The sequence below is a fragment of the Aythya fuligula genome, chromosome 5 (genome assembly GCF_009819795.1).
Source record: "Aythya fuligula isolate bAytFul2 chromosome 5, bAytFul2.pri, whole genome shotgun sequence".
Lineage (NCBI taxonomy): Eukaryota > Metazoa > Chordata > Aves > Anseriformes > Anatidae > Aythya > Aythya fuligula.
Genome location: NC_045563.1, coordinates 22544903 through 22561982, shown reverse-complemented (window position 1 = coordinate 22561982; position 17080 = coordinate 22544903). Strand labels below are relative to the sequence as shown.

Genomic DNA, 17080 nt, shown 5'->3' with positions numbered 1-17080 from the left:
TAGAGATTAAACATGAGAAAACATTATTTTCTCCATAAAATCTTATTTCAACTGAAACAGTAGTAATACTATCTCAGAGAATCTTGAGATTTGCATTGCTCGTATAGAGATTTGCAGAGACGAGAGTGAACATTGTGCTTTCCCAATAGCATTACCATTTTGTAACTAAATCTTTTATTTTCCTGTTTTGTTATTATTCCCAGGAAATACACGTTTTCCCACATAGAATCTACTCAGTGATTTTTAATCACCATGTTTAATCTATGCAGTAAAAGATCTGTTGTTACTACTCCCCCTAGGGTGAATTATTATCTAAAGGTGGCCTGGAAACTCCACAAAAATACCGGGTTTGCCATCTGGTGGAGATCCTCAAGAACAGCAAGTAGCCTTCGACCAGGACAGGCAGGTGTTTTTGCTTCCCCAAGTGCAGCATCACCACGAATAGGTGCAAAAACATTAGGCGAGGCATCTGATGTCAATCTAGTAATTAAAGTAGGAATGTAAGCCATGGGAAAGGTGGGAGAACAAAAGTCATAAAACCCTGTTACAATCAACATATGGGCATCATTAAAAAAAAAGGTTGAAAGGTAATTAAAGGAGCTATAATGACAATAAATTACACTTATCTCGTAATAAAAAATTTAATGCCAGTTTCTCCTGTGTCATTCTTTCATTTTCATTCCCAGTTCCTTCTCTGTCTTTCTCATGTCTCTCCCATAATTTCTTCTCCCCAAATCTGCCTTTTTTTTTTCCTTTGTCCTCTGTCTGTTCTTTTCTACATTCATCTACCCCTTTTGCTCCTCTCCATCCCCTCTTTTGCTTTGCTCCTCTGTTTTGTCTCCTACATTTTTCTATTTAACTTTGCTTTTGACAGATTTGTTGTAATGTCCCCAATGAAGAACCAATGGAATTCCTGCCAATTCCATTTGGTGCTTGTTCACAAAACCAGAGGGGACGCTTCAAAGGCTGATGCTGTGGGGGAGGGAGGGCACAGGAAGCTCATTGGGACAGCATCTAACTTTTGGCAAGCGTTTACTTAGCACTCAGCACTGGAGTCTTAACTCTAAGATTGAAATCTGCCAAGTTATGCCAAGTTATATGATAATATTAACAATAATAGGATGGGGAGAGTTCTATATTTGTACCTCTTTAATAGCACCCTTTTTGGAAAGCCAATCCTCCTGGTTTATTTGTGTAAGAAACAAAAGAGACTCCTTCAGCTAGGAAGTGAATTTCAAACTGTTTGTTAGCTGATCTTTTGCAGGGAATCCTCAGAAGCAAACTGGGTGGTTACATTTTATGTCATTTTCTCTGTCAATAATGAGCATCTGTCAGGATACCGGGGGAGTTCCCACATTAATTTAAACTCGGTTTCTTTGTTGGTGCTTGCAAAGATTGAAGGCACATGGGTGTGTTTTAAAATGCGCTCTGAGCTGAACTAAAGCTGGGTAATAAAAGCAGAGTAACAAATCATGGCTGTGCTGTTTAGTTCACAGACATTCATTTGGCCCTGCAAATTAGCAAAGCAAGTTTTAGGGTCATTTCTGTAGGTGTTAAAAGCATACAAGAATATTGCGGAATCACTGTGCTTGGGTTTCAGTTAAGATCAATCCCTTCTGCCATGTCCCTGAGGGATTTAGATGCAACAGAAAGGTACAATTCTGTTGCATGGGAGAAAGCATCTCTTGCAAAGTGCAGAGCCCAGTTCCACCATCATTTCTTGCACAGTCTCTCAAAGCTGGCAAGGGTGGTGGTGGAGAAGGTTGAAGGGATCTGCTGTTGTTTGGATCCAGCCTGTAGCAGAGTGGGCACACAGCAAAAGGAAAGGGATGTTGCAGGCTTCAATCTGCAGAAAAGCCCACGGAGTGCCAGTGTCCTGAGTTCAGCTTCTCATGAAGTATTTGTCCTTAAGTAGGCTCTGAACACAGCACCAAATACACAACAACAGAGTGCAGTGCTAATCTTTCGTTCATGGTACCAGCTCCAGCTTGGTGACGCACAACAGAGTTGCAACACTAACATGGAAATCCCAGATGGCATTCAGACTGGCTGTAACAAACAATAATTTCCACTTGAATAGCATGCAAGGAACTCATAGCGCATTGCAAACTTTAATTAATCCTCACAGTCCAGTTGGGATGCAGAAGGATTACATCCCTCATCGCTGAAGGAAAGATATCTCCAGCACAAACCATGGCAACTCTGCAACATTATTCAGGAATTTCTGCCAGGATGCATACTGCACTGAAACTACAGGGGAATTCAAGTGGATAGAGTGAAGAGAGAAAGAATTAAATACAAACTGAAGCTCAAAATCAGCATTGCATCCCTCCCAGCACCAGGCCATGAAACAGAGATGTTAAACAGCAGGCAACTTACCACCACCGCAACCACTGCATAATTTCATACCCCAGTGTTATAGGTACTGATTGAGCTAGATGAGTATTGGCAAAAGTGTTGTTTGAGCAATTGCGGGGGATTCTAGCAGAAAAGCCGAAAGCACTGCCGAGCAGCTAATAAGTGGCTGTTCTTCAGTCACGCTGCACTCAAAATAGCTTTCCAACAGGGGAAAAAGCAAATTCTATTGGCTTCAACACCTGGTTGAGCAACTTAATAAGGACAAAATTGAAAGTTAGAGCTGAATCATTATTTATTTTATAACTACATCTTCATCACACAGTCCACTCCAAAATGGGAGTTATTTCATTTCAAATCAAGCTCGTGCCAGCTTTTTCTGTAGGCTCATTCAGCACAGAGGTGAGGTGAAGGTTCGTTGAAAACAATTTCTGACAGCAGCTGCTTCAGAGGAGGAGAGCAATCTGCAATCATGGAAAAGAATTTTTTCCCATTCTGCCTTGCCTTTCCCAAATTGTATTTCTTAAGTGTATTTATAATGCACCGAGAAAATGGTAGTAGTGCAAAGACTGTACTTAGTAGTATTTGGGTAACGTTGATTTCCAAGCAGTACTTCAAAAGTGATGAGCAAACAGTTATGAAAGCAAAATGAAAAGGACACAGAAAGCAGTTTGTTCCTCTCACTGAAATTACTTTCTATGTATTTGTATTGTTTTACCTCTTCGTTTTCTTTTCTCTGATATTCAGCTGTTCAGATTAAGCTCAGTCTAAACTTAAGATGATTTCTTTAGCCTTTACTTACAATTATACTTCCATGAGCCTTGGTAATCACTGGTGTCTTCCTCTGTTGTTTTTGTTGTTTGTTTGTTTGTTTTTCCCCGATAGGACCATACTTTCCTTAAAGTACCCCAAATTGGGCACAGCATCCCAGCTGGGGCATAAACATCTTGAAGGAGAGCTGAAGAATTGGTAGATGTTTTGTAGGTGATACCACTGGCTAAAAATTGCAGTAAGTGTTTGCTTTTTTTTTCACAGCTGCATGACATTATTTACTCCCATTCAGCCTATGATGTATGCTAACATCCAAATCTTTTTCTGCCATGCTGTTACTTAGCTTGTCCTTCCTCACCTTTTGTTTTTGCAGTTCATTATTCTTGCCTAAATGCAGTGACCTGTTTGTTTTTAATGAGTTGCATCCTCTCAACTCCTTATGGAGTTGTTCTACAATGCATACCTGTTATGTTTGATTGACAAAAATATCTATCCACAGTAATTATGAATAAATCAACATGCTTGTTTTTTTTTTTATTTAAAAAGAAGCTGGTCTCTTCTCTAAGGAGAAGTCTAGCAAATGAAATCTTCTCTTTCTTTTTTTTCTTTTATTGACACAGATTATCATTTTTATCCAGTTTATTTTTCAGATAAGGGAATTCCCGCTGCCTCATTTTTAAAAAGACAGACTTCAGAAGTCTTTATTTGAAAATACAGACTAAGGCACTTAGATTTTTGCATTCTAGAATCACAGAAGGGCATACAGCCTTTTGGGTTGTTATACCCAAGTTTATATCTACCACCATGCCAGTCTGTAAGTAGACATTACAGTAGAAATCCTGTCTACATGTTGCCCCATTTTCCATGCATTTGTTTCTTTTTTTCTCTTTTTGAAAGGGTTTCTCAGAAAAGAAAACATATGCAGAAAAGTGAAGGTATTGTTTTTTGTTTTTTTTTTTTTTTTCCTCATCAGAATATAAATTAGGAGAAGGACAGAGAGAAATAATGAAAAATAAGAGTGAAATGATGCAGGAAGAAGCAACAACTTCCTTCAAAACATTGTTTGTTCAGATTTCTTCAAAATATTTCATACTCAATTTGTTTTCTGTTTCCCGTTTGTTCTAATATTTTGTGTACATTAAAGCAGTGCAAATGTGAATCTCTGTTCAACATAACAAACCTTTCCAGCAGGTTCAGGCAAGGGCTTCTGAAAGGTACAGTTGGTTGCCCATGCTCATCACAGTGGGCAGAAATCCTTTCTCTCCCACTCCATCCCCATGCAAGTCAATATTGCTCTCCTACTTACTCAAGCTCATTATAGAAATCTTTGCTTATATGCAGCAAAATACAGTTTTTCTCTTTTGTAATTCAGCTAATCTGTTGCTCCTCCTCAATGGCAAGATACACATCCAAATCAATATACTACCTTTCTCCTCTCTGAAACTGTTCTTTACAAAATAAACATCAGTTTTGTGTGAGAAAAAGAATCGAAGGAAGAAGGCATTCTGCAAGTTAAATGTCATACTTTCTCCCACTGGGTACTTCAGTTTTATAGATACTAGTTTTTGTAATGAACGGTGAATATTAAGAAGACTCTAATGGTGGCTTTCAATAGTGATATTTAGGAGGTTCTTTCTCTGGTTTGCTCTCCCTTTTTGTCTTTATATTTTGTGCTTAAGTGCCTGCAAAGAAATCATTATTTTCTGTTAGATGTATAATCACAAACCTTGCAAGGAAATTTGCTGTTTTCCAAACGGTGCAGAACTAACTTCATCACCACATTGACTTATTAGGTATATTTGTCAGCTGTGAAGTTCCAGCTTCTTAAAAAAGTCCCTAGCCAATATTCCCTTTGGAAAAGATTATTTTCAAATGATACAATGGCTTGATGTACTATTTCCATCTTTACTCCACGTTCTTTCTTGCTGAATGTGACAATTTATGGGAGACAGGTAAAATGCACAGAAATACACTCAGTGCTTGCAGTGGAAGGATTCTTGTATGTATTTGTTCTGGTTTCTCTAGTGTCAGATCCTCAGCCTCCTTTGAAGTCAGTACCAACATATACAGAGGGTCTGGAGCCTCTCTGCAAAACTGCCTTACCTCAGCCTCATGGGAAATCAGTAGGAGCTGCAGGAGCGCAACACTGCTAAAAATGCATATTTTGCAACCTTTTAGCAAGTTTCTTCCAAGAGCCTCCAAGCTGTTATGGTACCAGAGGCAGGCCTGAGGAAAAGAAGAATCTGGGTCAGCCAAAGCTTCACTGCTCTCAAACATCTGGACTGGATGAGCCTACATCTGTAGCTAAATATGTCAAGAAGTTCTGGATTCCTATTTCTGTTCACTGATCAATAGGTGTCATCATATGAGGTGTCACCTCAGTGTTCAGTCACACAACTGTCTAAGAGAAGAAACTTACTTTCTTTGTACAAGGGAGACTTCTAATGAGGTACTGGTCTTGTGTTTAGAGCTAATTGCTTTAAACACAAAAGCAATACTCATCCTATTAGACTTGCTGAAGATCTAAGTTCAGTTTCTGTAGGCTGTGTGATCTTGGAAAGTAAGTTGGATCTTACCACACATCTTCTTCACTCCCAAAGATGGGGATATTGCCACACCTGCTGTATGTTACAATTTGGCACCCTTAGGAGAAGGACTCTGTGTCAATAAACATGCACAAAAGGTGAGAGTGTGCTCAATGTCTCAAGCACTTACTGCAGGATATAATATACATAGTGCAATTTACAGGAAGAAATTACAGACCAGATATTTAGAGTGTACTTCATTCTTTCCATCATTTAGCAGATGGGAGAAAGTTAGAGCAATGGAAGTATTTTCTTAAGACCCCCACAAGGAAGTCAGTGAGTGATACTCTGACAGGTATTAACTAGAATTCCATTTAGTGCAGCTGACAACACTATAAGGAAAAAGAAGATACTGTAGATAACTGTATTTGCCTTCAAAGCCCAGAAAACTCTGGGTTGTGCAGCATTGGATAAATCTCTAGTCAGGACTTGGTATATGTTGCAGACCCCATCCATGAAGAGTGTCACTGGCATTTTGGTATGATTTTCCTGAGCTTTTCCAGATTTTTCTTAGAATAAAATAATTATTTTCATCACTTCTACTGTCAAATAAAAGGACATTCGTATGTAAGCACATTGCTTCACTAAAAGATAAATACAGGACATGCAGGTGGTATAATCACTGGTGCCAAGTGGGAGCTGCCAAAGGGCTTCTTCATTACAATTAGCAGGCTAAGTTTTTCCTGCTGCCAAAGTGCACATGCAGCGCAACACAGAACCAAATACCAAAGTGTACGGACAGGACAGGACAGCATAGGCCTGCACTTTCTCAGGTTAGGTATGACAGATCACTAACTCCTTAACATACAGTGCTCTTCCAGTTAGAATCTCTGTAAAAGTGGGTGTGCATGTGAACCCTCATGAGACCTCATGTACACCTCAAATTGTATGCAAGAACACACCTAGAAAGAACAAATGCCAGAAAAGTAGCAAATGCAATCAGAGTGCAAATGAAAGAAGGTGGGTAAGAAAAGCTAGTTTTCACCACTGTATGTAAAATTTTCAGGCAAAGAAAATTAATGTTTAAAATCAATGTGTTGCTGCTTTAAACATGGATTTAACTAAACTTGTAATGAATTGTAAATAAAGGAAAAGACTGTATAACACAAATATATCTGAGTAACACATATGCTTACATACCTGTTTCAAATCATTTCCTGTTCAGCTTCTTTGCTGCTTATAGCATTGTGTAGCACCTTCTGGTACATATGGTATCTTCAATGGAAAGGTGTTGTCACCTACTGTAATTGCACAGATTTCCCCTGCAGGAATTCAGCCGTACAACTACATTCAGAATATAAAAAAATGTGTGAATTAAAAATACAACTTTGCTTTTTTGTTGTTATAACTAAGCATTTATACATATATATATATATTTCCCCTAAAGTAAAGACAGGAAAGACAGAAACATAGGATTATCTGAGCCTTCTGTATATCATTTATAAAGACTGCCAAGTGTAGAAAGGACAGTGCTTCATGTTATTTTTTGGTTCATTCTGGTTATTTAACCCCAGTTTAACAGATAAACCTTATTTTTGTGTCACCTGTAAATACTGTTATTGAAACAGTTTATCAAAAACAGGGAGATGTTTCCTCTCTGCAGAATTCATCACGTATTTATGTGTTATGTGAAGCAACAATTTTATACTGAAAATACATTTGCAAACTGTAATGCTGCCATCATCTCCTACAGAAGCCTCTTAAGTTTTATGTATGCCACCATCAGATTTTGGGTGTGTTACGCATACAGGACGGCAGCTGAAGCTGGTTGAGAAGATCTCTTGAAAATTTACAGCAACACAGCTATCCACCCTGTTGCAGAGTTACTTCCTGTAACCCTTCCCAGTTCTGGAACTCTTTCTTGATGGTCATGTTTCCTTTTTACCTTTGTCCCCACCAAACATTTGTTTTTTCATGGCTTTCCCTGTGGCACTGGGCAAGAAAAATTAAATATCAGTCTAGCTTTGCATTGCTGCAGTTGTCAATAAAATGCCAGTTCAGACTACCTTGGCACAGGTGCCCCCACACAGGCAGTTCATCTCTTACTATTAGTATTATCCAATTACATTATTATTTCTAGGTCTCTAGATTGTGTCCTAATTGCACCAGGCTTTTTCTCTGACTAAAGCTGGCCTTTTTGTGTGTACATAAACTGTTCTGATTGATGAGGTTGATTCAGGGTAACAGATTCCTACCCTCAGCCTTCTGTTACTAGTCCTTTTTTTTTTGCAAGGGGATATTCCCTGCCTCCGCTCTGTTCTTTTAACTGTACACCCTATCATCCCCTCCCTCGGTTCTGTAATATGATTCAAGTTTCAAAAAAATAATAACAACAACAAAAAATAAATGCTCTCAAGTATCAAAAGAGACACTATTTAATATTACTCCCTCATTATTCAGTTGGGGAACTGAGATACAGAGAGATTAAGTGATTTGCCAGAGGAAAAGGAAGAAGGATGCAGGAAGAAAATTTAGTTCCTCTGAGTCACAGTTCAGCATCTTAAATAGAAACCCTCTTTGTTCTGACTTCACCTTACCTCTGAGTGTTGCCCAATCTCTTTATGCTCAAACTTTCCTCTTCTAGGCTGTATCTCTTCTCGTTTCAAAGGGAGACTTTCTTGTCACACAGGACAGGCATGAAGGAGATTAAGGGGTTGTTCTAGCCTTTTCATCTCTGGAATTTTTCTTCACTGCTACTGCTGCAAGCTGCTGCATATATCACTAGCAAAAATGATGTCCTGGAATCACAGCTTTCGCTTCGCTGCCAAAGGTGTTTTTTTTTTCTTTTTTTCGTTTTTTTTTTTTTTTTTTTTCCCAGTATCATATTTGTTCAGCATACTGTTTGTTTGCTAGCTCCTGCCTGGCAAGCTTCGTCTACTTGCTTTGTGCATAAATGCCAGGGATAATTCTGAAGGCTCAGCATGATTACCAGTTGGCCAGCTGCCATGTTGGTCTTTAGGATTTAATTTTCCATCCACAAAATGGCATTTATTTATTTATTTGTATTTAAAACGTTCCTCTGCCTATTGTCTCTAGATGTACAAACAAAAGGTTTTAGCTAAATATATATATGCACTGTCTGAATTAATGCCCACTAATGAAAGCCCTTCATAACCAACCTAAGCACACTAAGCTCTCCTACATCTTTACATTATTCCATACTCTTCCTCAAAGTCCAGAGAAAAGACACATTCTGCAGTGTGACCCACTGCTGAAAAAACTTGGAAGATGGCACTCTAGTAGGGAAAAAAATTCCAGGACCAAGTATTGCACATTCCTACTTTCAGTTAGATTAGAACAAAGTGCAATTTTTTTGTCTCCTTTGCCTGAGGCAGAGAATCCTCTGCTGAGTTTTTTCTGCATGCAGCTAGATACTGTAAAATATATTCACGGTAACAATTTCATTCAAAAATACCTATGGTCAGAACTTAAAGTTTCCTTGAATTCTAAAAAATAAAAACGCATCATCTTCTGCATGAAGGCATGGAAGAGGAGATTATTAAATTGACATGGACAACTCTGCAGAGCCTTTGTAACTATTCTTAAAATAGTAATAGTCCTGTACTTTTAAAACTTAAGTACGGGTACAACACTTCCATCAGTATATCAGATGTATGGCCACTAAATAATACTGGAATATCACTCATGATAAAACAGTAACCGAGAACTCCAAAGCAAACTGCTACTAACAGCAGGAGTATTACGATGCTCCAAATCACAGAATCACAGAATTACAGAATTGTCTAGGTTGGAAGACACCTCCAAGATCACCTAGTCCAACCTGTGCCCTAACACCAACCAGTCCTCCACTAAACCATATCCCTAAGCTCTACATCTAAATGTCTTTTAAAGACCTCCAGGGATGGTGACTCAACCACTTCCCTGGGCAGCCCATTCCAATGCCTAACAAGCCTTTCGGTAAAGAAGTTCTTCCTAATATCCAACCTAAACCTCTCTGGTGCAACTTTAGCCCATTCCCCCTCATCCTGTCACCAGGCACATGCAACGGAATAATTTTATTTTATTTTTTTTAACCAAAGGGAGCAAGTTCTCCAGAAGATTGGCTTCAGCAGACTCTCGCAGTAAAGAGAAGCATGCCTGGGATTTGTTTTCATTCACTACCACCAAAAGTGCAGCTTCCTCAGCATATTCTAGTCCGCCTTTCATCTGCACAATGCAATTTCTCTGAACTTTCCTGAGCTTGTCAAATTCCTCTAATACATTCCTTAACTGGTGAATTCGGAGCTTTTCTTGCTTATACACATTCTCCTTCAATGCCAGTTTGATTTGCAGGTGTTCTAAATGCCCCTCATTTTCAAGCATATTCCTCACTCCTACTACATCTTTCCCTTTATACTTGTTACTATCCCAGCATGCAGAAATCCAGCATGGTCTCTGCCTTCAGTTGTTCATTGATTTTTATCCAGATCTCTACTCTGCTGTTTTACCTGTTTGATCTTGTTTTCTCTGTCTTTCAGTTAGATTCCACTCCGATTCTGGACTGATCCATGGTCTACAGCAGCCCTCTGATAATCTAAAGTTGTCCCACACCTACACTATTTTATTTGTACCTCTATTGCGGCTATTTTAAAATTAGGAGCAGCCTAGACTAGCTCTATACAGCACTGTCATTGCTACTTTCACATCATCCCCATCCTCCGATGCTCCAGTTCCAGGGCAAGCAAAGCAGGCTGTGTAATGCTGTCTACCCTATTCTCCAGTGAAGATCTGCAGCACCTTTAGAGCGGCTGTGTGTTAGAATAATTAATGAGGTTTCCCAATCCAGCTCATCAACCTTCAAAGTTTTTTCTGCATGTCAGCAGTTCTTCTGCTGTTGCTATCAAGTGTCATTTCCAGGGCAGAGCCTGCAGCTTCCATTAACTCGGCACATTTCCACACCAAATCCTCCATGCAGCGTGTTGTGCCTCTCAGCGCACGTACTGCTTCTATCTGACATGACCTGTAACAGGCTGTGTGCATCCCTGCGCCAAACATCTCATTCTGCATTCTCGGTGGCTGAAGCACTCCAATGACACCAAAGATCCTGTTTTTGTCGCAGTCAGTAACACCATGGGAAAGAAAAGGAAAGGAGAAAGAAAAGCAGGCATTCATTAGTTGGAGCCTGGGCAATACAGGAGGATTTTATTCAGCTGCAATATGGTTTTGTCTGAGCGAGTTTCAAAGGTGAGCTGTATTAATACCGAGCTATTTTCTTCCCTTCTTTTTTTTTTCTGCTTGCTGGTAATGTATCTCCCTGTTGTTAGAAACCAATTAGCGGGTGTATGGCACTGCAGAACCAGCAACATGACTTTCCAAAGGATCTTTACTTTCTCTGCAAATTCTCCTTCACTACTGTTACATAATCCCCTCCTTCTGGATGAGCTATTCTTCCATTTTATGCTGTTCTAGCATGAAATTACAAAGCCCCATGTTGCAAATTAGATCCCTGTAGGGATATCATATGTATCAATAACCGCAACTCCAGCTGGCCTCAAAAAAATGACCTTTTTAAATGCCTCAAAAACTGCCCTCTTGAATGAGACTGTCCACTAACCTCACAGGGGAGAGAAGGCAATAGGGGCAAGGAAGATTGTCACATGTTTTGCATTGTAAAGTTTGAACTTGTCAGCCCCATTTTCAGCGTGTAAATTCATTATTGGTTTTAATAAGTTTGGGACATACAGCAGCTCTGACTCACTTTTATTAAAATATCTTTGAGCAATGGCCCTTTAAACATGCCTCACAAAAAGAGTGTGAGGAGAGAGAAGAAGATTTGGAGATGTGCAGTGAATCTTTATGGAAGGAAAGCCTAGTTAGGACAGGAGGTGATGTCCCAACTTATTTTAACCCATACAGGATTTGTTCATCACAGCTAAGGCTCACTAAAGCAGCACTCCACCGGCTTCATAAAACCCAGAGAGACTTTGGCAAGTGATCATCACTGAAAATCCCTGCTGATGACTCCTCACATGGCTTCAGGATACCTCCTGAGGACTCCCTGTGGCTGTTTCAGATGTGCAGCCTCCCTGACTGTGTTGTATACAGATGCGGGAGAGAAAGACAAACTCCTGTAGACAACAATGTGGGAATATTCCAATTTGAGGGGGATAAAAAGGTTCAGCTTTCAAAGCGGAAGTGAAATGCTCCTTGGACCAGTGTGGCTTGTCATAAAACTGGAAAAGAAATATCTACATTCAACATCAGTTCATCTACTGGAATTATGAGATCAGAAATCTGAAATTCTAATTTTCTATTTGAAAGAAAGTTGGAAGGCCAGACAGTTACACCACAGCCTGCTGTATTTAAGGGAGTATTCAGAAGGTTTGGGTTGGCTGAAGTAAAATGCTCAAAAGAAAAATGTCGTGTTGAATAACATGGAAATGCATAGTTTAAGCTCAATCTATATTCAACAATATTACTACATATGTCAAAAGGAAGCTGGTGAAGGAGGGAAACCAAGATTTGACCCTAAGTTAATTTCATGTTCCCTTTGCTTTGGACTGATAAGCACCAAATTAACTTTGTGCTAATCAAGAGGTTACAAAATATTATAGAGATGGATGATTACTGCTGATTCTGGTAAAAAAAATAAACACAATATTTCAGTAGTTCAACTTTTCATGTACAAAAGTAGAGTCTTGAGAAGCCATTTCCTTCTCTTCTCTCTCCCATCTCTTCCCCCTCCCCGGTGCTTCACCATATCCATTCAGAGAACAGCGGGAGAGAGAATCAAACAGAAAATCATGTTGTTCTGCTTTCCCTTTTATCATATTCAACACTTGACCCAAGCAATCAGGAAGCAATTAAAAGCTTCTGTTTCAACTCCCCATCCTGTTCAAATTCTTGCCCTCATTTTGTTTTCTGAAACTTCGCTCTTTTAAAAGCTTGCCAGTGTGTGTGAGTGTGTGCATGCACGTACAGACACATGTATGTCCTTGTTCTTTCAGTCAAGTGATATTATAAAATGTCTTTTCATTTCTAACAGGGTTCAGTCCTCTTTGTAACAAACACGTCCTTTAACAAAATTCTCAACCTTAGTGCTTTTCAAAATGCCTCTAATGATTTCTAATTTACTGACATTTTCCCTGAGCCCCTCATCAATTTGACTATTCAAATTGCTAGCAGTGTTAATAATTCCTCTGTCTCCAGCAGACCCACTGTAGACCTTGAAATCCCTCTGCTGCCTCTGCAGACAAGAACACATCTGGTTGCGCATCCATACCACACTGGATCAGAGTATTTATTAGCCTGGCAGCCGAGTCTCATCACCATGCAGTATGATGATTAACGGCTTCATTTTCACCATTGCTATCCAGAAGGGCCTCTCACGGGGCCATTTCCTCCCCTCACTTCTGTCTTACAGTGGTGTAATTCCACTGATTTCAGCACATGGAGAACAGCATGAGCACAAGGGTCCGTGTTTCTAAGGGTTTGTAGGGAAGATTTTGAGAAACATTTGGAGCTAGATGCCAAATTTTCCTTCCATGCCTTTGAAAAAGTCCAGATGTCTGTACTTTGGGGGAGATTTGAAGGGGAAGCAGATGGAGGCTGACCTGTCTTCAGACAAAAGCCCAAATTTCCAAAATGGCCCGATGTGTGCTCTGAGCTGAAGATAGAGAAACAAGCTGGATATGGCCTTGCTGCATGTCAGCTGAACTGTGCTAATTGCTCTTACCCTGTGGTACATGAAAGGCACTTGGAAATGGTTCATCTATAAGGGCAGTTCAGCCCTTGAAATGTTTTGAATTTCTAGACAGAGCTCCCATGCAGGGGCTGCTTTCCAAGTCACTTACTTCAAAATTTCCTGGACCGAAGTGCTGATACCCATGGTGGTACACATGCAGCTAGCAAAGGATGGGTGTGTCTCCTAAAGCAGACCCTCCTGCCTGTACACACAGAACACAGACATGAACTGCATCTGCTGACACTGCCCCAGACAATGAAAATAACCAAACTCAGACAGGGACCTGATGGGCTGCAGCAGATAGTTAGGAGAGCTGTTGTAAAGCAGCAGTACTGTGGGGGAGAATCCCTTCACAAGTGTAGCCCAGCAATTAGAGCATGAGGAACTTGGTAAAGATTTCTAGTCTTTGTTTTAACCAGAAACTTCCTCATAATTGATTTACTTAACTCTTCTGGGCCTTGGTTTCCTTGTTTGTGAATCTGCAGTTGAGATATCCATCTTCCCAGGGTGACGTATTTAGCTTATGTTTACAAAATGCTCTGTGATACTGCAAGGGAAGTTAATGAGTACAAGGAGTGCTTTCTGTATCTATGAGAATGTAAGGTGCTTTACTTCACCCTAGTTTTGACAGAACACTGGAGGTGAACCAGATCAAGAGGACAGTGTAAGTGAATTTTTCAGGCTTTTTATCTGCATGTTCTGTAAAACCAGGGCCTTAATAATTACTGAGCAGCTTGAAAGAGTGGTCTCAATGCCTCAGGGGTTATGGATACGCAGGAAAAGTTGCGTGGATCTGGGATGGTCCACAGCAAACAGAAGGCAGCCTCTCTGAGTAATGTTTGCTCCTTGAAAAAATAATTTTGCTTCTGTGAAAAAACAAGTCCAGAGACAAATCTGCAAACATAATGGCAGGATTAAGTTTCACATCTCCACTCAGGTAGCTTTCTGAGGAAGACAAAAAATATGGTTTTGCAGATCTGATGATTTCTGACATGGACTCCAAAGTTCATAATGATTATGAGGTCCTAAAGTAAAGTTAATATGCCCTACATGGAACTAATTTCATACATCCCGATGCAATGCTTTTGAATTATATCACATAGAAGTGATCAGAGCAGACTTTGGTCCTTACTCAGATGTTTTATGAAAACACAAATTATGAACTTCTGATCTAGATCAAAATCTAATAAAGTCACCAAGGAATAAAGGCAAGTTAAAGCAGCCACACCTTCAACAGCTGATAAGCAGGATTCTGAGCTGTGAAGGAAGGGCCAGTGTTGAGAGAAAGAGCAGCACTGATCTCTTCTGCTGCACTTAACTTCTTTGGGAGGCCAGCCCCATCTATAGGGCTACCAAGGGCAGCAAAACATTAGAGACAACTAATTGTCCAATCAAGACATGTGGGTGATGCCATATTGGAGATCCCTTAGAGTCGCTAGCCCTGCTTCTCTGCATCTTTCTCTCAGATGCTGCTGACACTCCGTTGCCGAGTGGATCTGTATCCCCATATGCATTGATTTGTGATATTAAAAATAGCTCCTTCATGCCTGAAGGCTGAGTGAAGAGAGAGAGGCATTCTTTTGTTCCATCGTCTCTGGAGATTCCCCACAGCCACAGTGCCTTTTCAAACAAGCTCAGAGTAACATGTTAGAAACTTATTCTCACACTAGAAGGAGGCAGTCAACATAGAATATAAATTTGTTTTAAAAAAAAAAAAAAAAAAAACACAACACAGAAGATCAAGGTTTAAAGCTTTTGATACTGCCATTGTGTTACTGTAGAATCTTGATTCCTATCCCCTATTCTGGGATATCCCCTAACTGGGGGAGGGCCACCCTGTTACGGGGTGGTAACAGGAGATGGGGACATCAGCTTACTGACTCCCCACTACTTCTGCTGCAATTGCTCCCTGTGCTGGCATGTGCCAGCAGATGTCCCAGCAACCATGGGTTTGCTCTGTTCCTCCTCCTGTGCAGCCCAGCTCTGTCCCCTCATCCAGCATGGACTGAAGTCCTGTTCCTCCACTGCCCCAGCTGCTTCTCCCAGCTGCATCCCAAGCTCTCTATCCAGGCTTTGCTTTTGCACCTCTATCAGCTTCTCTTAGCTTTTATTTTATTTTATTTTATTTTATTTTATTTTATTTTATTTTATTTTATTTTATTTTATTTTATTTTTAATTCTAATTCCCCACCATAATCTGATTCTTTCCCAGGGACTGAGTTTGCAAAATTAAAAGTTGACTCACTTAAAGAGACCAAGAAAAACCCAATCCAGTGTCCTTCCTTTACATACAGTTTTTAACTGCCTGATTAGAACTTCTCACTGGTTCTCTTCTTCCTTTGTAGAAACAGGAAAAGCACTCATTAATCTTCCTCCGTTGCATTTCCACATTTCTGGAGAATTTTAAATCGACAAATGGGGCCTTTTGACCAGTTCACTTTCCTTTGCAGTATATTTTCTCGATTCCTTTTTACCTTTGAGACCTTGTGCACTCGAGCTATTTGCAACGTCTACTTTATACTACACTCAGCTCAACTGATTCGGCATTTCAGGCTTCACAGCTCCTTGCCCATATCCTGACTCAGGAGGCCAGACCTTAAAACACAGTCCTCAATATTACGAGTTCACACAGGAATTACCTATGATTTTATATTGTCTCTGGTCTATCCCTGGCTCAGCTTAGTTTCATGTCATCATTCTCATCATGCTCCTTAAAACAGTCTGCTTTTTCCATCTGGGAATTAGAACTAATGAGAACAACTCTAGAAAGTGGACTCTGCCTTGGCATGAACAACCAGAAGGTCCTCACAAGTAAGCATCCCAAGCTACAAACCTGCTGGTAAGTCCCCATCCCATCCCAGACAGCTAACAACAGGCACAACGTAAGGTTCTGTCTCCTGTACACACTTCGATGATGTGAAACGTGGTGTGAACCCGTCAACGGAAAGCGAAAGAGAGCCCCAGTTCTGTTGCATCTGACAGAAGTGACAATGGGGACTTGCAGCTTAGTGAGCCTAGTCTACACAGGAAACTAAAGTAATTCTAAATTAACATGAGTAATTAGCAGCCTTAGGTAACATAATTGCTATGCAGAACTTCCCAGTTTTAGTTAGCATTCTGTATTAACTACTATGTAATTATTAAGGCACCATACTCAGCACCAGCAACTTAATTATCTTTAGTATCACTGCAGTCTCAAGCTTGAATGCTGATGATTAATAAAACATAATTATTTACGTTGTAATTGTGGCATTTTAATTAAACTGAAAATGCACTTCGTTTGCTTTTTGCCACAGTGTTAATTTTTTAAATTAAGGTCAAATCTTTTTGTCAAGCATTCTTTTTATCCCTAATTGCAAGTTAGATAGACTGATCTCTTGTCATCTTAAGAAACCATTGTGACTGGTGGTGACAAATGAGTCTTGGGGTAACAAACCAGCCTTATTTCTACAGAGTTGTGTAATCCCAGTCCTAATAAACAATGACTTGATGTGTTATTTCTCTTAAGTAACTCCAATGCATGTAAGCTCCATTTAATTTTCTTTGCAAGGATGAGTTTGTTATTATGTACATTATGAGAATACTTAGAAAGTCCCACTGAGACCAAAGAATTTACGGACCAACAAGACCAAAGGTGAAAGGGGAAGTGTTGGCTTATGGAAGTGAAATGATCTCCTCATTGTCA

General features: G+C 39.9%; 1 long non-coding RNA gene across 1 annotated transcript; it reads right to left on the bottom strand.

The window, feature by feature from the left end:
- Positions 1 to 2678: 2678 nt before the first annotated feature.
- Positions 2679 to 8525, bottom strand: LOC116489958. Its single transcript, XR_004253322.1, has 4 exons — positions 8249 to 8525; positions 6852 to 6995; positions 5230 to 5352; positions 2679 to 2819 (listed from the first exon to the last, which is right to left on the bottom strand). It is a non-coding gene; the product is annotated as an uncharacterized LOC116489958 (long non-coding RNA).
- Positions 8526 to 17080: the final 8555 nt, after the last annotated feature.